This window comes from Dromaius novaehollandiae, chromosome 18 (assembly GCF_036370855.1).
Source record: "Dromaius novaehollandiae isolate bDroNov1 chromosome 18, bDroNov1.hap1, whole genome shotgun sequence".
NCBI classification, from domain to species: domain Eukaryota; kingdom Metazoa; phylum Chordata; class Aves; order Casuariiformes; family Dromaiidae; genus Dromaius; species Dromaius novaehollandiae.
Window position 1 is genome coordinate 14,353,587 of NC_088115.1, and position 26,325 is coordinate 14,379,911.

Here is a 26,325-nt window from a genome sequence, read left to right on the forward strand (position 1 = left end):
GCATTTCAGGCTCCCTAGGAGATCATAAAGTTAGACTGTAGTTCCATTGATTCATGGCCGCTGTGTTCCCACAGTGAAAACACAAAGCAACATCGAGTTTAGTCTCTGCGGATCCAAAAAAGAGAGCCTAACAGCAGACTGGAATATAGAGGACAAATGCTCTCACCACTTTTCTGCTGGCTGGGTTTTAGCAGGAGTTGAAACATCATCCTTCCTGCATTGAAGAGGGACAAATTATGATGAGTATTTTAAGAAAACAAATTAAAAAAATCTCCAGTGGCTTCTGGAAAAACAGAAGGAAAAACTGCCGAAAGTTGGACTCTTCAAACTGTGCAACACAGAGGACATAGCCACTTAGTTTTATTTTCTGACTTGTTGTTGCTTATCCTCTCAGACTGAACCGAGCATTAACTCTGTCTTCATTATTTAAAATGCAAACTTGTAAAGAGGCAATCTCAGAGTTCTGTTTGGATTATTGGAAAGAGAGATTTCTTAAAACATAGGGAGTTTCACTATTCTGAAAAACAGAATTTACGTGGGGATGTCATGCCTGCGTGATACTTTTGAGACATACTCAGAAGCGAGGATCACCTTGAAAAGGCAAGTACAGAGAGGGTGCCAGGTCTATTCACTCCTCGCTCTCTCTTCTATTAATATTTAAAGCAGTAAACACCTGCCCAACATTATCTCAGTTATCACCAGCCGTTTCACCTAAGGCAATAATACACATCAGCAAAAGGTATGGGGTTTGAAAAGCTTTTGTGAGTTTGGGGGAGAAGGCTGGGTAGTAAAAACATACGCTTCCTACAAATTACCAGTCTAGAGCAAAGACTCACACTTCATGTGGATTCACACATGTAACACAGAGCTGTGTAATGGTTATCATCTGGGGTGAGCACTGCGAAGGGAGGCCCCAGTGGCATTCCTGGGCTCTTCCAGGAGGACAACCATTCACCATTTATGTCCATTCTTGCGGTTGTAAGTTCAGTCTTTGTCTGGTGGATTATTGCCAGTGCATTCCTGAAACAGGAGACTTCTTTTGCTTTTGTGTAAGATGTGCATTCATTCTTTTCCACATCAGTAATGCATTACACAAAACAGCATCAAGCGTGATTCAAAAAGAAATAGGATTAGAGGTACCATACAGTACAAAGCATACCACACGCGCCAGACAAAGTCATAGGTTCAAGCAATAAGCAGATGTAGCAAGAGGGCACGGGCAGTGCGGAAATGTACTTAGGAAGCTGATCGTAGTCATGTGTTTGAGTGTGACCACAAAAACGGGTTGACAGAGATTTCGTATTCAGCAGCCACATCATATATGTCATTTCATAAGCTGATTAAATTCTATCTTAAAACCAGTTAGTCTCTGAGCTCCCTGTGGAAGGTGGCTCCAGACTCTTCCTGCTCTGGTTGCTGGAAGTTTTCTGATACCCAGCCTCATTGTACCTGTGGTCATTTTAGTCCCATTTGTTCTTCTGAAGCTTCCTTTAGCTTAAACCATTACATTCTCTCCTCTAGCGTTTACCCCCCCAGGTGTATTTATGAACAGTGATCATTCCTTTACAGCCATCCTATTCAAGGCTAAATAAGTGGATGTCTTTCTTTAATTTTATCTCAGAAGAAGAACCCTACCCTTAATAGCAGCACTCCTTTGTTACAGTTTGAATTTATGCTCTCTGAGTATGGGTAACGGGGAGTATATTAGTCCTCCTAATCTCACCAGAGCCTCATACGACATTGCCACTTCTGTCTCCTGGAGAGATGTCTCTAAACACACTCTAGGTCTGATTTTTGTCTTTCGTGGATGATTCACAAGGATGCCACACAATCACCCTGCAACCAACACACAGAGATCTTTGTGCTCATTTCCTGTTAGTCAAGTCTCTGCTCATACCACCAGCCATGAATTTCCATCCAACACAAACGCAAGGTTCAGGTAACGCATACAAAACAGCTTGAGAAACTGAATAAAACTCATTGACACTGATACATTGCTATCCTGAAAAGCATCAAATTAGTTTACAAAAATACACAATTGCAACTACATCCTCCCACTGAAATGCACACAGCTTCGAGTGTGGAAGCTGAAATCTATTAAATACCACCTACCAGGGGTATCTGACGAGAAGAAGATCACCTTCTCAAACGGAAACAGAATTTTTGGAAGGCAGAAGGTAATGAGCTTTGCTTAGCGCACTGATGTTGCTGACTATAGTTTTGCAAAACATGTCACGCAGTCTTTAATGAGTAAGGAGAATCTTTTCCGTGTGACGGCTGAAGGATGCCAGATCCTACAGCACAAAGCTCCATAACTTCACACATCAGTGTTGGTCCTGACTCAAAGGGAGCAGTGCCACCTGCTGAATTACCAGCACCATTTCCTGCAACAGCTGGATTTTAATGCTGCTTTTTTGAGTGAAGCCCATGGTCTCCCAGATGAAGTACTTCCCTTCCCAAGAGTGTCAGCTGCAGGACTAAATTACTCATTTCAATGATCTAGAGATGTTTCAAAAAGTGGAGGAATATAATTTGCTTATGGCACTTTGGTGTTACTGGCAGAATGAACATGCCCATAGTATTCAAAATAAAAAGAGGTTGGTGAAGCTGGACCAAGAGAGTAATGCAATATGAGGATAACATTGTTTCCTTAACAGAGGATGGGGTTCAATGTAATCATCTCCAAAACCATGCAAGCCTATCACACTGGAAGTTGGACGTAATTTTCTTTGTTATACCTTTGAAAATCTCCGTCACTCTATCTTTTACTCCACTCCCCCCAAATCAGTCACAGATACATCAGTGATTACTCCTGCTACTACTGACATATTGCTGAGAGTTCCAACTCTAAGGTCAGTAAGTAATCTTTAAGATTTTGTTTTGAAGAAAAAAATGGGGAATATCATATCCCTTTCCTCCTACCGTTCTTTTAATGATGTGCAAAAGTAGTCTAAAAGTTTTTTAATAGCCTACTTTTAGTTTTTGTTATTCTTTTACCTTAAAAATATCATGAGTCTTGTCTTTCTGGTTTTGTTGCATGTATCTCTTGGGAAATGCCTAGGCCTCATTTTCTGAGCTGATTAACTGACAATTAACCCAAATTAGTTTATACATTTGTAAAGACTAATTTAGCCACCCACAAGTATTTGTTTCAGGATACCATAATTTGTTGAAAATGGAGCAAAATATCTAATCTAGCTATTCTTGGGGATGATTAAGAGGTAGCAGCTCATCACTGCTGAAGATGTAGTGGTTAGAGCTGGTTTGAATATTTTTGGAAGTTATTCTTTTTCCGCAGAACCCAAAATTATTTCATCTGAAGTATCTTGGCGATGTGGAACTTTTGGTGAATTGAAGGCTGGCTTCCAATGGAACCATGCCTGGATTCATGATGGGTTTCTGGGGATCGGAGAACTTTCAGCACTGGCGATTCCCAGGCAGACACTGCTGCCAAACTCATCCCAGTGCGGCAACTTGAAAGCCCTAGGAACACGGGTGGTGGTGGAGAACTAGAGGAGAAAATATAGAAAAGACATAGAAAGAATTTTAAACGATCATAATTAAATTTAGCTCATCTCAAATATCAGTTTTCGCATCCAATAATATCTCTGACATTGTCAGCTTATTTGTTCTCCAGCCATTCATTGTCTCATGGAGGCACATGCTGCCAAACTAATGACGACCAGCTCCTCGGACGGATCCAGAGGGGGAAGGTGGCCGAGTCCAAGCTGAGAAGGTGCCATGGGCCCAGCTGGGCTTGGGTGGGCTGATTGCCTGAGAGGTGGCAGCGGGGGGGAGCGCTGAGCTCTGTGGCGGCGGCTCTTCCCAGCCAGCTGTGGAAATGGCTGTTGTTTCAACAGCTGGCTCTGCTGAGCCAGAGGGACTGACTTTGAGCAAAGCTTCGGTCTTCCATGTAAGGGTCCAGCGAGTCTTTGATAAACCAAACACTTCTTCTGCCTCTTCCAGAGATACAGCTTGTAGACTTTCTTCTTCCCTTTTAAGGAATACGTGAAACCCTATGAACATTTTCACCTCTGAAAAGCTCTGACTTAAGGAACACGAATCAGCCAATATTTGCAACTATCCGGTGTCTCACAAAATTAATAGCAGCTTATCAGTCTCATCAGCGTGCGCCAGAGAGAAACGAACCACAGCAAAGTCGGCGCTCTCAGTCATTCCTGGCAGGTAGTTTACCTGGCATCTACAGTAACACTGAAATGTCTACGCAAGTTGCAACACATTCCTCTTAAATCACCCACTGCTCTGCAGAAGATAAAACATACCTGACAAATGCAATTTACCACTGAACCAGGGACAATCTCACAATATTTGCTCCTGAGATTGCAATAACTAACCAGATTGAGCTGCATAAAGTAGTTTAAGGAATCTTGCTCAGAGATGTGGTGATGTTGCTAGGATGCTATGCAGCACTATAGAGCAGTTACAAAAAAAGGGACATTCACTATCAAAGTTGCACAGTTCTTCATTAATTTGCTATCTCCACAGGCAAAGTGTGGGCCAGTGTAAACTAATATCCAGGAATGTAGGATGAAGGAAACAGAAACTCTGGGTAAGATCTTTTTTTGTTTGTCCTCTTTTTTTCTGGAAGAAATAAAATGATCTTAAATTGAAAGAAAACATTCTGGTTTGGAAAAAAATGAACCAGATTGGCTCTCTTGATTCTTTGTTGAATAATACCCTCAGCAGCTACTTCAAAGGGCTGCCAGACACCTTAGAGGCAAGACGCAGAAGATCAGAGAAATAATCACCTGGAAAATCAAAGGCTCAGTTTCAAGTCCTTCCCTCTGGTACACCTTGATGGTGTCAGCCAGGAAATGGGCTGATGCCGAAAGCAGCTGCCCAGCGGGGGAGGAAGCCCTACGAGGCAGAGCAAGGGGAGTCTGCAGCGGCGGGGAGCAGAATCCAGCTGGGCCAGCAGCCTGGTGGTTTCCATTGAAAATAACCATGGAAATGACAAATTCCAGTGGAACATCTCAATTTGTTCAAATCAGCATTTTCCAACCCAAAATGCTTTCTGTCAGAACATTTTTTAACCAGACCTAATGCTCGTGACTAACACAAGATAGCAACGAGAGGGAGTTTGCAAGGTCATTTCAGTGTCCGATGCTAGCAGGGTCTCTTGAAAAAGTTTCTTAAAAGAGGAGACGAGGTTACCAGAGGCAGCACCAGTGGGGGCTGAGTACAAAAGCTACCCAGGATTCAAGGCTTGGCTGGAGAAAAGTCTGGGATTGTTAGTGTTACTACAGCATCGCGGTGTTCCCCTGCTCCCGAGACTTGTAGGAGCCTGTGTATTTACTCCAGGCAGCTTCTTCGATCAGCCCTCCCTGACACTGTCTCTCACTCTAAGGTTGTGTGTGTGTGTGTGTGTGTGTGTGTGCGCGCACACACACGTGCAATGGTAGCACCTTTCCAGAGGTCTACAACCAACTAGAAATGGCCTCTTGGATTTTAGGAGTTTCAACTTTCTCCCTCAACATCAGCTGGCAATTTTTTAATATTCTGTTTTTTCAAAGCTGCTTCCCCTCCCTCCTCTTTTGTCTCTTCTTTATGTTTTTTATCATTCAATAGTGATATTTCTACTGCTCTGAATAGTGGAAAAAACAGATATAAGTAAAAAGCAAGAAAAGATGTAAAATTTTCCACTCTGTTGAGTGGATTTAGGCAGAAGTTCAGTATGGCAAAGTTATTCATGTCAAAAGCAGGCACTGGGCTAAACTATATTCCAGTAAGTCCCTCAGGCTTTGATAAAGAAGACGTTTATGTGTGAGGGAACAATTAGAAAAGAGAAAATAATATCTGGTCACGTCTGCCAGACCTTCATACCTCTGCAGTTTAATTGTATATACAACTTTCTTCATTTGCATTCTTATCTCTACTATGATTTATGCTTTCTCATGAAAGCATATCCTTGTAAAAATTTTTTTTCTGACTGTAGGTGTAGAATATATTTATTTTAGGATGCTTTAACAAGAGGAAAAGAAGCCTAAAGTATTTGCAAAGATGTGTTTGACTACCTGACCTTGGCATTCCTTCCTGCTGGAATGAAGAGTTTGCAAAACAAATTGCCAGAATATGGACTTAAGAGTCTGTCAGCTAACATGAAAAGGAGGAGATGGATGTAGGAGATATGGAAGAGAGAAAGTACCATTTGGCAAGATTCCCTATGTAAGAGGAGAAAATTAGAAGGTACAAATGAATACAGCATAACAAAACAAAACAAAGTCATTCACAAATTCAATTTTGCAGAGAGTGAAACATCTCCTGAAAGTGCAGAGACACAGGACTAGTAAAGACATTTAGATATTTGACAACATTTTTGCTCTCCAAACTTAAGGACAAAAATGAGTTAAATAGTTTGTTCTTCCTCTATATTTTGGATGAGAGACTCATGTTGCATTGGCTGAGAATGGGTAAGAATCTGCCCACTTCTACAAACATAAGCTATCGTAGGAGGGAAGGAATTCAAGAAAAGGAATGTTATTTCTTGTTAATTGGGTCCCCTGGAAGAAGGAGTCCAGATACAGCAGTGAAATGCCTGTCTATAGCTAGGAAAAATGTTAAATTATGGGTTGGGATAGTGTCCAAGTCAGGATTTGCAAAGGAATATTTAGTTTGGGAGAGGTCATGACAGATTACAGGAAAGTGAGGGGTCATCCCTGCTAAACAAGTGAATAGCGATTTGGCCCACTTTGCACTGTGATAGTACTCATTTCTTCTGCTCTTTGGTCTGCTGTAAATAAGGAATCAAGCTCCTGGTAAAAAGTCAGTGGTTCCTTTCCCCAAATATGAGTGAAGCAGAATCTGAGAGAGGGTTTGAGGACTTCTCCCAAGCCAAGACCGAGAAAGGATTTTTTTTTTAAGTCGATATATTTATCCTTTGTCGCAGTGCAGTTTTCTACCTTGTTTCTTCTCTCCATAAAGAGAAGGTATTAGTTTTTCTTTGATACCACATTGTACATAGAGCTAGACCTATAATTCATGAGAACGAAAACAGTGGCATTAAAAAGAAAACCTGTCATAAATTAAGCTATTAGGCTTTTAAATGAGCAGTGATGGCAGTGTGGAGATGCAGAACATTTATTGCAATTCTAAATATAGCGATAATGCTAAAAGGTTTTCATCGATACATGTTAAAACAAAAATCCTGAAGGTACTTTGAGCTTGATTTTTTTTCTCTGTAAATAGCATTAGCGATTTTTTCCCTCAGTTTTTGGTTTAGGGCTTGGGGTTTTTTGGAGGGGGCAGTGCAGGAGGGGGGAGACGGGGATACCTTTGCATTGGAGTGCACTGAATGACTTCTCCCCCAGCAGCATCACTAAAGAGGACAATTTTAAACAGAAGGTGGGAGGAAGGTGCTGAGGTTGTTTCCTGGCTGCTCTTGGAGATCCCTCAGGGTACAAAGGAGTTGTTTACGAGGAAGGTTCTCAAAAAGGCACCATTGCTCTGATACGCGGGAGAGGCAGGCGAGCACCAGAGAGCTGGCAGGAGATGACATTCGTACGGAGGAATTCACACGGAGGAAGCCCCAGATGGGACACACACTCCCATCCATGCCCCATTATGATCCGGTGCTGCAAAAGGTGGTGGTAGTCCCCAGGCAATTAGATCCTTTGGCTGGGGAGGGAAAACACTGAACAGCCTCACTGCAGCACTGGAGAGACACGTGGCAGCACCACCGGGGATCATGAAAGGCTTAAGAGGGAAGACAAACGCAGCTGTTTGGGAAGGCAGAAAACGAGGAGCTGGGGAGGAGCCATGCAAAGACGTGGCTGTGCTGATGGGGCCGGGGGGACTGCTCTCTCCAGGGCCCTACCCCGCAAATTCTCCACTGCCATCCGAATTAAGCTTAATGTGTTTATAGGTGTCAAGGTACGTACATACACAAGTCCCTAATCCCATTTGGGCAAATGCTGTCACCACTTATACCACCGCAAATGGCCTGTAAGTCTGATGACTTTATTGGAACCTCCAAAATTTTTTCCAGTCTGATTGGAAAAAGAAGTTATTCCACTGATTTAAACCGAACCTAGAAAGGATCAGGATTGTACCGCAATAAAAGGAACCAGGAAAAGATACTGCAGAATGAAATATGAAAGAAAAATAAAGCTGCAGCTTCAGCTTGTGTAAATCACTTGGCACCATGCCTGAGTTTTTTTATTTGAAGCTAAATATGATAGTTTTCTGTGGGAGTTGAGAAATACAAAAGTTCTCCTGGGATATTGTAAACATAATTCATGTTCGCTGGGGCAACCACTGACATCACTTCCGGCCCGCGGCGAGTCCAAGTCACTGAATGTGCCGGGGCTCCGTTAAAAATAGCAGCTTCATAAATCTGCCCATTCCTTTAATTAGGCAACCCTGGTGACAGGATTAAGATTGAATGCTTTCATTTCAGATTGGTTAATGAAGTGCTTTCTAATATTTTTATGTCCCATACAACAGGCTGCCCTCTAAAAGGATCCCATCTGCCGAGACGCACCTATCGCACGTCTGTTCACTCCCTCACGTAGAGCCGGAGAGGAGAAACTTCCTTGTCAAAAGGTTACAAGGAAAGATTATCTAGACAGTTGATTATCTCCTATTGTGTTTGTAGACTACACACAATCTGCAGACAAATTAGACTATGCAGCTCTGCTCATTTTTTTAATTAGTTATTTAACAGAGTAAACACAAGATCAAAGAACATTTTCATGTTGTGTTTTTCTCCTGTGTCTAGTTTGTATTGAAATATTAGTAATTGAAAAAAAGACCAAAACAACCACCCAAAGAAGAAAGTCTTCCACAAATTTTGTCCTTCTGTTTTGTCAGTGGATCTCGCAACGGATGAAAGAGGTGAATCTGCTGCGTCCAGGGACAGACGAGCTAGCTGCAAGCAAGCTCCTACTCACCCGCATTGCCAGCTATGCTCAAACCATCCGGAGGGACTTACAGAAATTTAACTGCCCATTCCTGCTAACCTGTCGTCCAGGGCACTGCAAGCACCAGGCAATTTTTTTCTGATATATATGAGATACAAGTTACCTAAGAGTCGAGCTGTCAACACTGTTCTCTATGAGATCGGTGGTTAGTCGTGTGGCCAAACGGATTACTAAACATGTGCTTAAATCCTATTCATTATATTCAGTTGAATGCTTTCCTGAATTCTGGGTATTATTTATCACTCGTGTGTTGATAGTGCTCAAAATCTGCTCTGAAAGCACCGGGCGCCACGGAAGTCAGGGAAGAATGTGCACAGGAGAAGAAACTGTTCCCTGCTCTGAAGAGTTTATGGTATTTGGAAGGATAAAGAAAAGGTGTTTGTACGAAATAACAACAGCCAAAGTGAGGCCAGGGAAAAGGAGGGAAAATCCTTTTTCCTGCTTTTGAGCAAACGCCTGCGGTGGCCAGCTTCAGAACATCTGGTCTCCCAGTGTGTTTTCTCACATCATGCCAATACCTGACCAGGATAAACAACTTTATCTAGGTTCTTATTTCTTACCATCAGAGGCTGATAAGAAAACTTATTCCTATCAGCGTGAGATTCAAGCAGAGGGAAGAAAGATTTATGCTTGTTTGAAACCAGCCTCCACCCTGCCTAATTGTTCGGTGCTGTGAAGAAACGTGTAGTTTAATCATGCAGATTTTTATTTTCCAGGAGGCTGTAGATCACAGCATCAATGCTCCTCTCGCCACCCACCAAGCAGTCAGCATACAGTTCCAATTTGTTTTTACGTGGAAATTACAGTGTGCTTCCCCTCGGCAATTTACTGTAATGCTGATATCTTGTACTTCTACAGCACCTTCCCTTCCCTGGGCTCTGACTGCTAGGGAAAAATGAATATATTAAATATTAAGCCCACAACATACTCCAGAGGTGAGAATAATATATATATATATATAGACGGGCTAATGAGGGCATGGAATATGACCCTATTCCACATTACTATTTTGATGGCACTTTGAGATGTTTCCTGCCCCAGTATTTGTTGTCACCAGTTCAGAATCAGATATCCATGCAGTCTTTCTGATTCGGCTGGATCTGAATACAGCCTGCGGGATCTGCCCTCAGAGCCTGAGACTCCTCCTTCTCCTGGATCATTCTGCAGATCAGTTTTGGAGGATGATGATGCAGACAGCTTAATTGGCACAAGTGAAATGGCTGTCAAGCAGGGGTAGGGGGTGGAAAAGGAGATAGGAAAGAATTAGCTGGGATGTGAAGGACAGGTTTAAAATATTCCTCTGAAGAACAGCGAAATGGAAGTAGCTCCTTAGTGAAGACACCACGGCACCTATGGGATTAGAACCCAGCTATTCTTATTTCTGTTCTTGCCTTCTAACCTCTGAATCACCGTCAGTCATAGATACCTGCAAACTTAATATTTTATTTGCAAGTCCTTTATATGCTCAGCTGTTTAAACAGATGTATTGCCTTGGATGGGGAAATATATTTGGAAAATCATCTATTTTCAGCACTTTTAAGAGCATTTGAGCTGTTGAAAGTCTCTTGTCACATATTCAGTTCGATAAAAATTCTTTCCTGTAGGTGTACAGACTCTTTTCAGGGGTTAGGGAGCTGGGCCTTACTGAGACTCTGTCAGCTTTTGCTTTCAGTGTATGCTCCTCGTTCAACTTAGAGCATCTCCCAAAACTGCTTAGAAGAAAAATGCATGCTTAGTAAAATTTCATTACCATCTTACATCCAGTACAAGCCTGAATACACTAAATTCATTTTAATTTTGATATGTGATAGGGCTTTACTATTGATGAAAAAGGATGGGTGGAATTTTTATTTTTTTATATATTTTTGCTTGCTTTCTGTTGAAGCTCCATTTAGTCACGCAATGTCCATGCTCCCCACATGTGGGACCACACGTGGGGTCACACGTGCACACGCACAAATACACACACACACACACACTCTCTTAGAGTTTGGCGTGAGGCTTTTTTTGTGCATGGTACCACTGGTTATTTCTTTATGTGCAGATTCAGAAGCAAATTGTGTCTCAGTAAAATGGATGAGATTCCCTGTGGTAAACCAACCTCTTTCATATAAAACCAGTTTGATCTGGGGGTCCCAGCTTGAACAAAAGCTGACTTGAGCAGTTTAAAAGTTCAAATGAAGTGCATTAGGCAGCTCTCAGTGAAGTTCAGCATGACCGATGGTCTCTGCCACAGAGAAGCACAGGAACTGACGCTGAAAGGTTTTCCCAATTGCAAGCCTCCTCCTTTTATCACTTCCAAGACAGAACAGGTGATTTGCCCTGCATTGTGTGCTTGGCTAAGAACTATCTCATTAACCTTTCACATCTGCGTATGTCATGTCTTCATAAAAAGTTATGATATCCATTTGTAGTGCTGATTGCAATGGAGTAACAATATTGCTAAATAATTATACAACTATTTTATTCCAAGCACCCACTACTTCAGCCAAACATAGCAAGGGCACTCTGAACAAGAAGTACCTACCTCCACTGCTGCTTATCTTTTGAGCATGTCTGAACAGGAGATTAATTTCTATAATACCTCCATTTAACATGATAACAGAAAGAAAATAGCTACTCTAAGGGGATGTGGTGTCTAAGTGTTTTGACATGTCTGTCTGTCTCTTTAGGCTCTTGTGCTATATCCATTTCTATAGCTGAACACCTTTTGACCTTCTAAAAGATGAAAAATCATTCTTTCTTCTGCTTTTTTTGAAATGTTAATTAAAACACCCTCTCAGTGCATGTCAGAAAATCACCTACTAAGCAGGGGCCAGTAGATACTAGTTGGCAGCATTCCTTAAATGTGTTTTCCCAAAGAGCTGGTTTGGTTCCCACTTTTGGTGACTGACTGAATATAAAGCTGCGTTTGAGGAAGAAAAACTGTGTCAAAGTCTTTGCAAGAATTCAGATACATATAGACATGGAGAGGTTTAAGACTGTACATTGTCAGCTGTGCAATTTTATCCTCCTTGCTACTTCAATACTATTTAGCAATGGAATTCACAATAATTAAATCACAGGCCCATGACCTCAAGTGATTAGAGAAACTCATCCATAGTAAGTACAGATGTAAATCGTGCCAGGACTCAAACAATGACTTTTTCAAAAGGCTAATGTTCGAAAGGATTATGTATGACTTCCCAGCCTCACTCCAAGTGACTGTCAGAGCTCTGGATTCCTGCTTCCCCTCTTTGTTTCCAAGTGCCTTTCTTGTAACTCCCACCCCAGCGCTCCACGTGGCTGTGCCCCACTCCTCCCGTGACCTCTACTCTTCCTCACCTTCAGGAGACTCCAGCATCTAACTCTCATTAAGCTCAACAAAGCAAGTAAATGCTTTTGTGGAGCTGATCTTGCAGTTCAAAGGGGTGTCCAGACAGCCTTTTTCTCTTGCTTTTCTTCAGGCAAAGTGATAAAGTTCATGTTCCTTTGCCCCCACACAGTGACTCCAAGAAGAATTTTAGGTTCTAAGGCTTCCAATTAAATTTTCCTCCTCTCTCACCTGCCATCCCTTCCCCCTCCAACTAATTTTGACCACATTAAGTCATTTTTCTCACAACTCCAATCCCAGCATGTTTGCTGGCATCATTTCAGCTATTTGGGAGTTGCCTGGAGGCAGCGGACATTCTGATCCTGCCTCACCTGCAATTAAATGCTTCTCAATGTTGTTTGGAGTTGGAAGTAGGTAGCATATGATTGCAATAAAAACTCTGCACTTATATATAAAAACACAAATGTGTGTGTATGCGCATACATGTTCAACAGGATGTTCCTAAAGTGCAATGTATTAGACAGTTCATTCATACTGGAACTGGGAAAGCAGAGTGAAGTTTTAAATTATCATTTTTTCTTCATTAATGTCCTCATTAACAAAATCCATTCCATTAATTACAGTGGCCATGTCAAGAGGTCGCAATAGTATTTCTGTAGTAATTTTTTTCTCCTTTTCTATCAATTTCTATCCTGCAGGTAAAGTAATGTCTTCATTTTCACATGCTAAGCTACTATCATTGGCAATAATAGATGGACAGAAAATAATCTGAATGTTATGTGTATTTAGTACTACCAACTAATCAAAGAAAATTTAGTACCTTTTTTCTGAGAGCGTGCTGCACTCATTCTCTTTTCCTTTACAGATGCCTAGAGATGAGTCGGAGAGCAAGAGTGAATTCTGTGGAGACTTTGATCTGGATGGAAGGGACAGGAAGAAAGAACTTGTAAGTATGAAATTAATTCCAGTTGAATTCAATATGATTTAAGTCTGTATTTTAGCACTTATCTGTATCTTAGTGACAAATTTCTGTTGGTGTGTAAATTTAGGACCGGAGCTATGTTTTTTCCAAACCTTTTATTGCATTACTTAATTGTGAAACTATCATTACAATTATAGTTAACCCAACAACGGAAAATTGTCTTTAAGACAACAGAAGCACTGGAGACCAGTTAAAAACAAATAGTTTACGTGAGCACTGGAAGTACATTCTGGTTACCAAGGCATTTGTGTCTCTTAATATAGTCAGCTGCAAGGTCAGGTCAGGAAAGATTTTCTTTGATCAGTGCATATACCTATAACATTTCCCCTACAAGTATATCAAGATATAGGCTACTGTAGAAATTTTAGGATGAGGTAGTGGGAGAGAATTTCTTTTATTGTCCCTAATGAATGACTTTATTACACCAGCATCTGGAGAAGCCCACCAGAAATAGATACACTCACAACCTATATAATAAAAACATTTTTGAAAAGAAACCTTTCTTATTATGTGTTTGTACAAAGTCTAGCCTGATGGGCTTAAAGCATCTAAGAGTTGTGCTACTCAGCTTCAGAGAGTCCTTTCTGCAAGGTTTACCAGCTAGAAAGCAAAGCAATGACAAAAAAAAAAAAAAAAAAAAAAAAAAAAGAGCAAGCATGAATGAGAAAGGCTCCTGGATTAAAATATACCCAGCCTACCCTGGTTACCACTTGTCACAGGCACAGCACAAAAACACACCGTCTCTGGTGTTGGCAGACAATGGTGCTGATGGGCCATGTGAGGCAAATAGTTCTTTATTCTTCAGGGATCTGAAATGCTGATTGACAACAGTGATGATGGGAGCCCTGGGATCTCATTGCCTGAAAGGTCCTAATAACAGCTCTGCACTTCATTCACCTCACTCCGCGTGAACGTTCTCCAGCAGACAACAGATTTTACCATCCACTTCATTGACTGAAGCCCGAAGTTTATGTGGGAAGGAGTGGAGAGGGAAAGAAGACTGACCTGATGCGAGACAGTGACTCACTTAGGACATCAAGTCTGTCTGGTTGCACCTTTATAGAGGAAAGTGCCACACTTCTCTGTTATTGTTACATAAGGGATTTTATAGTGCAAAGTTTTTTCCCTAATACGAAACTATCCTTTGCTCTCATGCAAACTATGCCTGAGAAAAATTGTTTATAAGTGTCTAAGCTACCCTAAACAGGGGTGTTACTCTTATTGCCAACTGTAAAATGGTCCTAAAGTCCCAAGGGGGTGGGTTCTATAGAGATACATGTTTAAAGAACGCTTATTACCAAAATGAACAATTTTAAACAAAAAAGTCAGCAGAAAAGGGAGAGCAAAGACATGGCAAGCCAGTATATCTTAGATCTCCCTGTTCTTTGTGGTGCTATGAACTTTCCATCTGACTTTTAACTTCTGCAGCAAATATTCAGATAAAGCTGAATAATAAACACCTAGATAGATGCCTGGAAATTTTCCTTTTTAATGAAGTTATCAGACAGTAATTTCCAAAAGGAAATATCACAGGGAACAGTGCAGCTTTGTCAGTGGGGGAAATAAAGCAGGTGACCTGTTAGGCCTTCTGCAGCTCTGAGCAGCTTACTTGTTTGGTTTTTTTAACTATCCTATGACAAGTCTTCGCTATGGTGCTTCCTATGAATCACACTCTACGTACTTGCTGTGCTGCAGTTTACACACAGAAGTTACATGGCAAGGAAGAACCAGTTGCCTACCACCCACTTAAGCTATTTATAACTAATGAAAACACAAGTCTTCCATATTAATTAACATCTATTGAAGAGTATATTTAACAGCTCCATAATCTACTGACTAGAGAAAAGAACTGGTTTGTTGACATGTCACTCAACGCAGATACGAATGTGATACTTTTTATTTTCAGGTAACTCATTTCAGGGAAGGAAAGGAGAGGTTCATATAACCTGAAGTGATCTATTATTATTTGTGTGTTAAAGAGTGTGTGTGAATGTACATGACCTTTTTGTGATGTTTAGATCTTATCTTTCTAGAACTAATAGGCATTATTGGAAAAAAAAAAAAAGAGGAAATGAATACGGAAACATTAGAAAAAATAAAACCCACAAATCCAGAGAGCTATGAATGTTTCAAGAAACTGGTGAAGGTTAAGGGCTGATGTACAGGTAATTAAATTCAATGGAATGATGTCAATGCAATGGCCTCTGGATTTTTGGATACAGCAGTAGGTAATGGGCTGCGTGGGAAGAGGCAAGGACAACTTTTTCATTCAGCATTTGGGTCCTATTCCCTTTAGATTTTAGACTTGCCTCTAAAGTAATAGCATTAATAAATGGGTGTAACTTTGGGGTATAGAAAGGGACGTTTTAAACTTACACCAGAAGGGTGTAAGTGAATTCATATGGGCAATTTTTTTCCTGCCTTTTCTTTTCCTCTTTATCCCAGTCTCAGAGCTACCTTAGGGATTCTGATAGCTGAAAGACAGGCAAAAAGGTGAAAACAGTCTTCCTGAAGTTCATGCCACGCCATCGTCCCGCTGGTGCTTTCCCAGCAGCGGTGCCCGAGAGACGCACCAACAAGCACACGCCGAGGGTGAAAGGTCTGCAGCGCTCAGCCTTTACGGAGCGGTGACCTGGCGCCTCAGCAACTCTCACGGCCATGGCAAGACCTGGGAGAGCTGGGCCAGCCCTGCTCACTTGAGGTCAATGCAGAAACAGTATCTCCCCTCTCTCTCTCAGCAAGACTGGGATGATAAAAATGATTTAGGTGGAAGGGGAGAAGGTGAGGAGAAAGCATGAAAGGCATTTGTAATACAGCCTGAGAAGTATAGCCTTCTGGAAGCTCACAATGATCCAAACTTAGAATAAAAATAGAAGATGGGAGATCCCCAGATCGTGTTTCAGAGGGGAAAGCAATCAAAGCGAAGGAAGAGCAGGCGGGACAGTGCAGATGGCGGCAGGGGAAAGGGATCTGCAAGAACACAGATCTCTCATTTCTGCAAAGCTGAGCTGCTGAATGAAGCAAACTCTGGTTCCACTGCTGTCCTGAGTGGGAATAATTAGTTTAGTGTGAACATTTTGGGAAGTCCCACCTATATTTCCATTATTTCTTTCCTCCTACTCCAAGTGCCACTGGTTTCTGTACACAAGCCTGTCTAATGGACAGCCAGTGGACTGGAGGCTAAGCCTGCATGTTTGCAGAAGGAAGGGTAGGTGAACTTAGACTTGCAGGTAGCTATTAAGTTATAATTAAATTAAAAAGAAATTAAATTATAAGAGGCAGTGTAATCATGGTCCTTGTACCTTTTAGGCTGAGCCATCAGGGAAGGTTTTACAGCAGGGCAGTGCCCAGTGGGGCACATCACGTAAAGCATTGTCAAAACTTGTCCTTAAATTAGCCTATCTATGCACAAAATTGAGAATGTGGGTGAAGAATATTTGGATTATTTCTCCACACTGCCATTTGCTTACACGAAAAGGACAGCCTTCTGGCAGGTGCCTGTGCAGAGGGTGTCCATCCGAGGGCCTTACTCTGTCTTTGCAAGAGCGATGAGCTTCTAATGTGCTACTGTTTGTTTTTTCTAACTGCTGTGACTTTCGGCAGAGATGAAGTGCGAGGGGACTGTGACCGGAAACGGAGCAAGAGAAAGAAATCAGGGCTTGTGCCAGCAGAAGGGACGGAGTCCTCCTGGGAGCTGTGCGTTGGCTCTGTTCATACATAAGTGCTCCACGCATGGAGTATCTTGCAAGTACTGTAACAAGTCCAGACAACATATAGTTAGTGTATAGCTGAAGTTTCCAAATACCAGATGTCACATTACATCACTTCAGAGTGAGTAATGTTCTTTCACGTTATGCAATGTTATGAGCAGTAGTCTGTTATTTCAAAGGTTGCCAAGTGAAAAGCTTTGAATTTTTGGAGGTTTGTATTTTTGTTTTGTTTTTAAAGCCTTTTTTTTGCAACCAGATTTGGTTCCCTTTTTATTTACCTACAATTTTGTAATCTACTTTCCCTGAAGAGTGGAATGTAAGTACTTCCAAAACTGTGGGCATGAAAAGCCAAGTCAAATTTTCATTGGGTAGTAGGCAGGCAGGCGGTAAATAGTAGCCTTGCTAAGTGGCTGACAGGAAGAGCAATGCAAATAATTTTTCTCTGTGAATGACACTCTCTTTTTGCTCATAGATGAGTTTACTCCGCAATGGGTTTTCACGCATGCATAGAAGAATTCGTATTCCTGCACTGATTACAAACCAGTTTCTGCAAGTGATCATCCTCTCCATAGGCTGTGAATGCTCGGGGAAAGCGTCGGATGAGCTGGTAAAACACAGGAGAAAACTGCAAGTTTGGATCCCATGGAGCAAGAGACAGACCTGCAAAAACCAAGTCACTGGCTTGCTGTGGTCACCTCCAGTACCAGCTGATGTCACTGGGACTGTGCCCACACAGCAAGGTAAAAAGCCTTGACAAGGGTGCTGAGCACTGCTGAATAGCGGTACCCAGCCTACCTTACTGCATGTGCCTCAGGCACCAAAGGTGGCATTCATCCCCCCAACTGTATGCTTCTGCGTTGGAAACGTCTCCATCTGAGACTCCTGCTTGTCTCCTTTCAGAGTCAACAGAGAGAAACGGGCGCTTCAGGTTCACCACTGATGCCTGCCAGCTGAAGGTAGCCCGATGCTCCTGCCCCGCGTGCTGCCGCATGCTCCAGGGCACAATTAGATGTTACTCTGCCACAGTGGCCTGTGCCTCGGGCTCAAGACGACTTCTAGCAAACCACGATTACCGAGGGATGGGAGAATCAGCTGCAGAGTTGGCCTGGATCCGTGCTAAGCTGATACCAGGCAGCTAATGAGGATCGTCCCACTGATTTCAATGGAAAGTGAACTCACCAATTTTGCTCCAAATCTCTAACACACTTTGGACTGCTTCGTTTGAAATGGCACATCAAACCACAGGGAGTTCTCGACTACTGGAAACAGTCCCTCAGATTTGCAGTTTTGCTCCAGTTGTAGCAAAATATCTGAGGTTTCAAGCAAGCAAAATATGGTATGAAAATGTGTGCAGCCTCTATCTCCTCCGGGAAAGGCTTCAGGGAGTAGCTGAGCGTATACACCCTCGGATTCCTCTGAAATTCGGAACATTGCAGCGTTTGCCAGTGCCAGAGCTTTCCAAGATGTAGGCTACGAGGAATCGATAATTCAAATTGCTTCATCTATCTGCTGAAGGCACTACTTTAAATAAAATGATGAGTGCATAGTAGTGGTGAGGCAGGAACCTTGGTTTCCTTTTGCTTTTAAGGTCAAAGATTGAATCATGTGCTAACTGTTGTTACAAGCTGTGCCTTTAAACCTGCCCAGAATTATGACCTTTCAATTGTAGTCTAAATACTGGGTTCAGTCACAGGATCATCTCAGTGCCCCGTTCATAATTTATAAAGTCACGTGCCAGTGAGTAGTAAAAGGGATTTACAGCAGATTGTAGGTCAAAAGGGTTAGGGCACACTGGAAATATTGAAAACAGAAGTAAATTTAGCATAAATGAATGTACTAGATATTGAGTGGATGCCAAAGCATGTATGGGATTTAAGCCATTGTTTTCTATGGTCTTGAGCCAAAGTACAATGTATAATGGTCCCAGATCGGTGGATTTATGAGCAAACGATTAAAAAAATAGTAATCAAAGCTATTAAAAGGGGGAAAAATGTGAATGTCATTGCTCTGATAATCATTAAAATTAATCCAAACCTAAATCTCAAGGGAAAAGAGAAATCTTTCAATAGGTAAATTTATTCTCTTCAGAGAATTTCCATAGAGTTATTAAAACATTTTGTCTTCCACTCTGAAAAATGTGAACCTCTCTCTCACTTTGGGCTGCACTTAGCATTTTAATTTCATCCTGCAAAATCAGCAACTTGTTTCATTCTTTGCAAAGCATAATTGCCTAGAACATACAGGGTCCAGCTCTGCAATGTTTTAGTAATAAGTAGATAGTTTAATTATGTAATTCTGATAGAAAACCACGTGCCAAGTATTTAGCTTTTTCTTTATGTCACCTGAATCCCTTCCGTCTCCTTGCTGCTTTTAATGAAGCAATTAAAAAAATACAGCCAAAACAAAACCTAAACTAATGTGGCATTTTTTGTAGTTTCTAAATTCCTTGCTGTCAGCAATAAAAGAAGAAAAGCCTCCCAGGCACAGGAACTGCAGACCCCAGAATACCTGCAAGCGTAGGAGACAAGCCGTGATGTCTTACAGTAACTTTCTCTCTGCCTCTCTTCTGTGTCAGTTCTGCTGCTAAAGAACTCAGACTTTCAGATTTTTATAGCGAAAGGTTCCTATTTCCTTCCTTTATAGCTGGTTCTGGATCGGGATTAAACCAAGGGTCTCTTGACAGTTTTCCACTCCTCCTTCCTCCTGCCCCCATCTTTCATGTTAAGACAGAACGTAGCTGCTGGGAGAGTTTTCTCACGTGTGCTATTTCAGTCTGATGTGTCTATCCTTCTTATTCTTTCCTTGTTTTTAATATCCACCTTCCTGTCCTTCGTAACACTGCCCTTCCTCTCCCTCTTTCCTGGTTTTGTTTGATGACACTCATCTCTCATGTCTTCCAGAGACGTGGCACTTTAACACTCCTTCTGCTGGTTATTTACACTCTTCTGTAAACACAGGCAAATGGTGAAAATAAACCTTCAGGTGGGATTGTCACAGGCATTTCGGCAGCGTGCAGGTGCCTCAGGCCTCTTAAGCTTCAGTGCTTTACCAGCAGAGCTGTATGGAGCACGGCTATGGCTCTCCCCCCCGGCACTGGAAAGCTGATGAAAATCTTTGTATACGTGCAGTCATAGTGATAGCTCTCATTTTGCTTTTGTAAACTGGAATAAGCTATACTGATAAAAGCACTTTTATACCGGTGCAGACGAAGGGGAGTAGGTTATCCCTTTAGCTACGCTGACATCATTTAAAATGACAGAAATGCAAATCTAGGCTAGATTTTAGTTTGTTTTTTTTTTTTTTAATTGTATCCCATGTGTTTGCTCTCCTCGTTCAAAAAATGCTAAAGGAGGTCGCTTCCGTCTCAGAAAGAATGACTTTAACTGTTAAGAAAACGCTACCAGAAAGATGTGAGCCAAGTATGGTAATATCGGCCACCAGCTCTGCAGAGCAGGCTAACACCCCCCCCGCCCCGCCGCCCCGGCTGTCATCTGGAGGGTGGGAGGAGGTGGTAGGTGGTGCTGCTTCCCCAGAAGAGACATGCAGGCAGAGACAGTGCAAACTGCTCTTTTTGCTGTTTTTATAATAGGATCCAAAGTCGCTTTACATCCTTCTTTAAATAACCTAGGCTGGCAAAACTTCTGCTCAGCTGGAGAAGCACAGGAAATATATATATATATTTTTGGCCCAGCTTTAAAAATGTGGTAGAATCAGCACACTCCTCTCAGTCCTAATCAAGGAATAAACTGCAGGTGGAGAAGTGCTGCGGCCGGGCTGGGTACACACGATACCTGCCTGCTCCCACGTCTCCTAACGGCATTGGGAAGTGGTGCCTTGCAGTGAATATTTCTCTCGCTGTTTGTGCGTGTCAGAGTGAGGGTCACACGCGTGTGTCCTTGCCAGTGTGCCCGAGACATACACTTTGACAACAGCTTCATTTTTATAGAAAGAAATGAAAAGTGCATCTAAAAGAGCCTTCAAATAAATGAGTTCACATTGCACAGATTCTGCTATATGCTGGGCTAGAACAGAAGGATATTTGGGATGTGCTGGTGTTTGGGAGAGCACTTTTAAGTTCAGTTTAGCGGAATATAATTCAGTGTCTAGAAGCATCAGGCCATTATCAAGCAGATGTTCGATACAATAAACAGGGACTGTACCACTCAGGTAAGAATATCTCTAGTTTCAGACATCTGTGTCAGACGGCTTTCTGCAAGGACCTGAATCCCTTTCCAGGAAGCTGATGAGCCCAGGGTCTGCGATTCCGTTTTTGCAGTTAGTTAAGAGCAGGAATCGTGGGGAAGGGGAGCAGGAAGCCCCCGAACGTGCTCTGCACATTGTGCGCATTTTGCCCCTGGTCAGCTCGGCTGCGGCGGGGCCGCGGGGCACGGTTCCCACGCGCGCGGGAAGCATCGATAAGGTCTTTCCTGCCTGTTTGCAGCTGTTAAAACCAGTAAACACGTGAAGTCCATACACCGCCAGAGGAGGATGAAAAAGTAAATACAGGAAGCTGACTAAAAATTGAAACAACAACAACAACAACCCCTCCTCCAAAGCGAGAAAATAATGACTTTTTTTTATCCTCATGCCTCCAACAAAGTCAAGTTGAAATAATACGCAGAAGAACACAAAGCCTGGCTCCCCTTTGCATGGCTTTCCAGGTCACTGCTAAACAGCAAGGGCTATAGAAAAGGGGGGAACAATGGAGCGGGCCACGTGCTGGCGCCCGGCCCCAGCGCCCGGTGCGGTGCCGGAGCTGGAGGAGCAGCGCTGCGCGGGGCTCGCCGCTGCCTTCCCCTTTGTCTGCTCAAGGTGAGCTCCAACAATAGCTTCCTGCTCCCCGGGCTGTGAAATCCCCTCCGATTGTGCGTATGAAAATAGCTCCGCGTCCCACCCCGTCGCGGCCCCGGGGTACTTCAGCCCCAGGCCTACTTATAGATGGAGGTGGACAGTGGGGACAGCTATAAATACCCTCGCAATCACCCAGTGGCCCCAAACGATATCTAGCTGGCAACTGAAAGCATGAAGACTCTAAATGTCACAGGCCGAGCTCTGAAGGATATTTGACACATAAAGAGGAAACGCACAGAAATGTGAACGAAGGAAAAACAGCGTGGAGAACCTGTAGGATCTGTGAATTAATCTCAGCGCCTGAGTCAGTTCTGGTCATTCTGCTGCAGATTCATTTTCGGTAAATCGTCTTTAGGTTTTCAGTCCCTTTTCACTAGATCGTTGTGGATGACACAGGTTGCCATCCTGTGGTTTCAGGATGACAATTTTTATCAATTCAATATAATAAAAATATACAGACAATAATGAGAATTTAACCCTGAGATCTCCTGACGTGCTCTGTAGCTTATTAGAGAAACTGGTAGAAAAAGAAAGACCTCAAATTTTGTAAGGAAAGGTTAAACGTTGAGGTAAAAAAATGTTAGGAAAAACAAAGAGGATGTGTTTCAAATTTTATCTCCACTCTAGACGATTTTTCATTTCAGAAAAAGTTTCAGGTTTTCTTTCAATATTATTAGAACCGAATCGCTCCATAAGAAACATTGCAGCATAAACAAAGCAGCACTTGATTGTTTCATTTTGGGTCAAATGGTCTGTTTCTGCTCCAGAACAAATAGTCTTTGGTCCTTCTATTTTGCTGGAAACTGACACCAAATTAGGTTTGGTTGACACGAGGTGAGGAGATTTTCCATATTCTTTCTCTCCTTTTTCCCAGACCTGCCAGGTAACAAAAACATTCAGCTATTTGTACACTCCTTCGAAAGATCCCTCTTGGGGTTTCCAGGAGCACCAAAGGACCTGTCTGCATCCGTAAGCACTTAAACACAGTCTTAACCATAGCCCTAACGATGCTGTGAGGTTTTCTCTAAGCCAACCTGCTTCTCGACCACGGATGTTGTCAGCTAATCCAGCTGAGAAAGAACTGAGGTTTCCTGGCTCTTCTTTCCAGAAGCCCAGGCTGCATATACACAAATAATTATGTATGTTCAGAGCCCCCTTCAGAGTATTCCCCAGCCTATGGCCTTCCACAGGGAAATAAGGTTTGTCCGGTGGTTGCAGGAACCAGACTTTTGTTGACATCCGTCTCGTGAGTCACGGTTGCCAAGCGCTACGGTTGCAAGCTGTGCTGATATTCCAATAAAACGGCACCTAATCATCTCGGCGGAACAGAGGAGCATGTCACATGCTCAGCGCACGCGGTATCACGTCTCAGTTTTACTGGTGGGTCCGTATAACCCCATAAAAGAAAAAAGATGAGCATCAGACATCACTCAAACTGAGTATTATTGTTTGCTAAATGCTCAGCTTTTGCATTCAGTTAGAGGTATCGGTTAGCTAGGAGACGTGTAAGATTAGCTCAGTCATAACTGTCTTTTCCTTTGAGAATATTTTTCCACTTGCTCCCTAACCTTCCATTTTTTTCTATCATCACCTAGGTCTTATCTTCTTGAAAAGGTTAATGAAAAGCGGTTGTCCCCCCTCAGCCCCTGTTTTAGGAGGCTCTGTTTCTCCTCTTTCCTGGGTCATTCCTAACAGCATCGCACGGCGCAGAAGCGTTCGGTAGGACTGCGAGCAGACAGGGCCGAGTCACAGGGTGAATTAAATACCAAAGACTCCTGTAAAGCCGGAGCTGTACGTAACGTATGACAGTGCCATCAGCTAGATTTCTAGGTGGTCCCAGGCCTGGCTGTGGCACGGCAACGGTGCAGACACTTCTGCCAGACTCTGCCAGAGCTGTCGCGGCGTTTCAGGGCACCCGGCTCTGTTGTATTCGCTACAGCAGGTGCTCGGAGACAGAAGTAGGGCTTTTCCCTTGACCTGGTTTTCTTTTTTTAATGAAAAATCGACTACTCTTACAAAGGCGCAGATCGCCGAGTAAACTTTGCCTGATGCACAGTGTGCAGATAGTGCCTTCAGCGCGTAAGTACCTCCTGCCTAACCCTCAATTCTGCCAATATGTGTTTACCGTCAGTGACTTGGACCTGGGTCATCACTTTGTCTCCCATTTGTTTCAATGTGTCCAAAGCTGCGGCTCTATTTCTGTCCAAGCTAAATGCTTGGTATTCCCCCTAAGACCTGGGCAGTTTCCAGCTTCTGTCTCACAAAATAAAATGAGCTATAAACAAAGACTATTTGCAGCCCGGCACTGTATTGTGGGCACAAAGGCTTGCCGGTATCTGAAATTTCCCACCCTTAAAACTATGTCAAAGGTATTTTCACAGCTTCTACCCTGTGTCATTTCTCCAAAACATCTCAAGTCATTTTCCTTTAGCAGAACAAGAGAGGGGGAAAAAAAACTATAATGCATGTGTCAACAGGTGAGGTCTAAAAATTTCATGAGGAAAAAAAAGGGGAAGCAGTAACAGCTGCGTGCGTGTTTGGAGGAAATCGGAGGGGCACTTTCCATCTGGCATGTGTTCCACAGGCAAAGGAGCTTTTATAAGACTGGGAACTCAAAGACCACTTATATTTGGGGGAGCAGGCTATTCTTGTGCAGCTCATTTTAGGCAGCACAGCAACAGCTACCGTTCAAAATAACCCCCGGCCCATTCCCTCTCAGAGTTCACACTGGAACTAAAAAAAAAAAGCCCAGCTCCAAGCAGGAAGATGGACACGGCCACAGTGGGGATTTTTCCTTTTTGTGTCAGCCAGACCCTGTTGTGAAATGCTGGACTCCTGCCCTGGGTATTTTCCCCGCTTGTTTGAGATTTGACAAGGAGGATTCTCCACTTTCGACCCTTTCTGCCACCGCAGAAGGAATCCGCAATGACGACGCAGATAACGGTTCCCTTCACCTCGACGGAGGAGCAGAGCCCCAACCCTGCACCAGCTGCTGCACGAATAGACAGCGTGTGCAAAGGGCACCAATGCGCAGCGTGGCTTTGTTCTCCTGCTATTATCACATTTATCTGGGAAATATTTTTCCTCTGCCATGAAACTTTCTGAGACTTTGACAAAGCACCTCATCTGCAACAAAATGCAATTAAGACTCCTGAAGAGATGTGAAGGGAGATGGCAGAGCACAAACTAGTGAGTGAATAATAGCCACTAGCCTGGGAGTTGAGGCATGGCTTGAAATACGGGATGAGCCAGCTGTGAGTCTTTGCTCTGCCATGCTTTTGCATGCCAAGTAAGAGCCGTACAGGTACTTGGCTCCCCTCTTCTTTGGGTTTTGAGGAGAAATTCCATCCTAGGAAACTTCTATCAAATAACATTTTCCCAAAACCAGGATGCTGCTATGGAAAGTTTAGTTTTATCTGAGGTAGCCTAACTAGTTACCCAGAAAACACTAATACTGGCTACCTGTATTGCAGCAAGCAAGGCTGTCCTAGCCACGGCCACTGTTGTGCTAAACCCCATGCAAATACAGAACCAAATGCACCATTCCTGCTCCAAAGAGTTCACCATCTCTGTATAAATAAGAGACTGATGGCTGCAAAAGCACAAGGAAGCATTTCTCACTTTCAGTTGTCAGATCTGATTTGACTCATCAGCTCTCACACTCACTGGGTTTTATGCAACAGCACTCATTTAAACTTGAGACCATCACTGGCTCAGCATCAGCTGACCACTGCCGGACACTGCCGGAGAGGGTCCAGGTTTTGATGCCATGTTATCAGGCCTCGCAACAAATCACGTGCCCTCACTCAAGCCCTGATGCAGCAGAACATTTAAATATACTTTAACTTTACTCAGGCAAATCCGTGATGCCAAAGGCATGTTCCTTACACTTCTCTGGCCACGTTACTATCTCTGTAGCGTGCTGTTTGGGGACCCAAGGCTTCATTATGGCCCAGGTTTTTCAAACTGTTCAAGCAGGGGCTGATGTCCAGCTGAAAGTCAGACAGGAATGAGGCTTGTGCATAAACACAGAGCTCTTTTGGGGTCTCTGTACCTGCTGGTGTCACAGCAAAAGCTAACTGCTTTTTCTCTCTACAAATTCCAAACAGGCAATTCAGCTTTGACATTTTCCTGATAAAGGATTAATTGATTGTTTTTTTCAGAAATAAAGAGGAAATCATTATTTTTCTTAATATTTTTTTCTTCTATTGAGGCATATATGTAAGTTGATTTTTTTGGTTTAACATTTGAAATGCAGTCACATTTTAACTTGAAATTGTGATAATCAATTCAGCTTGATGGGTCAGCTACCCTGTTTTGTAAAAGAGAAAGCTGAGGAGCCATGCTTTTCCTGGTCAGTGCCTCTCCTGCAGTTCCTACAACTGATTTTATTCTTTGGAGTATCTTTCCTATACCATCTAAAGCAAAGATGCCGTATGGAGCTTGGATCTATGGAGTTTATTGTGCAAGGGTCAGCTCTGCCAGCTCTGGGCTGTTGGATCAGCTCCTACCTATGGGTAATTCTGTGTA

The 26,325-nt window shown here is 42.8% G+C and overlaps 1 long non-coding RNA gene across 4 annotated transcripts in view; it reads right to left on the reverse strand.

Moving 5' to 3' along the window:
* LOC112982555 (uncharacterized) overlaps positions 1-26,325 on the reverse strand; it is a 180,145-nt gene that overhangs the window by 77,544 nt on the left and 76,276 nt on the right. For 3 of the 4 annotated variants that reach the window (XR_010392193.1, XR_010392194.1, XR_010392191.1), the window contains exons 1-2: positions 19,453-19,584; positions 13,073-13,168 (exon numbers count right to left, since the gene is read on the reverse strand). This is a non-coding gene — a long non-coding RNA (uncharacterized LOC112982555). Of the gene's footprint in view, positions 1-13,072; positions 13,169-19,452; positions 19,585-26,325 lie in introns of those variants that run through there. The other variant, XR_010392192.1, reaches the window with a different exon arrangement.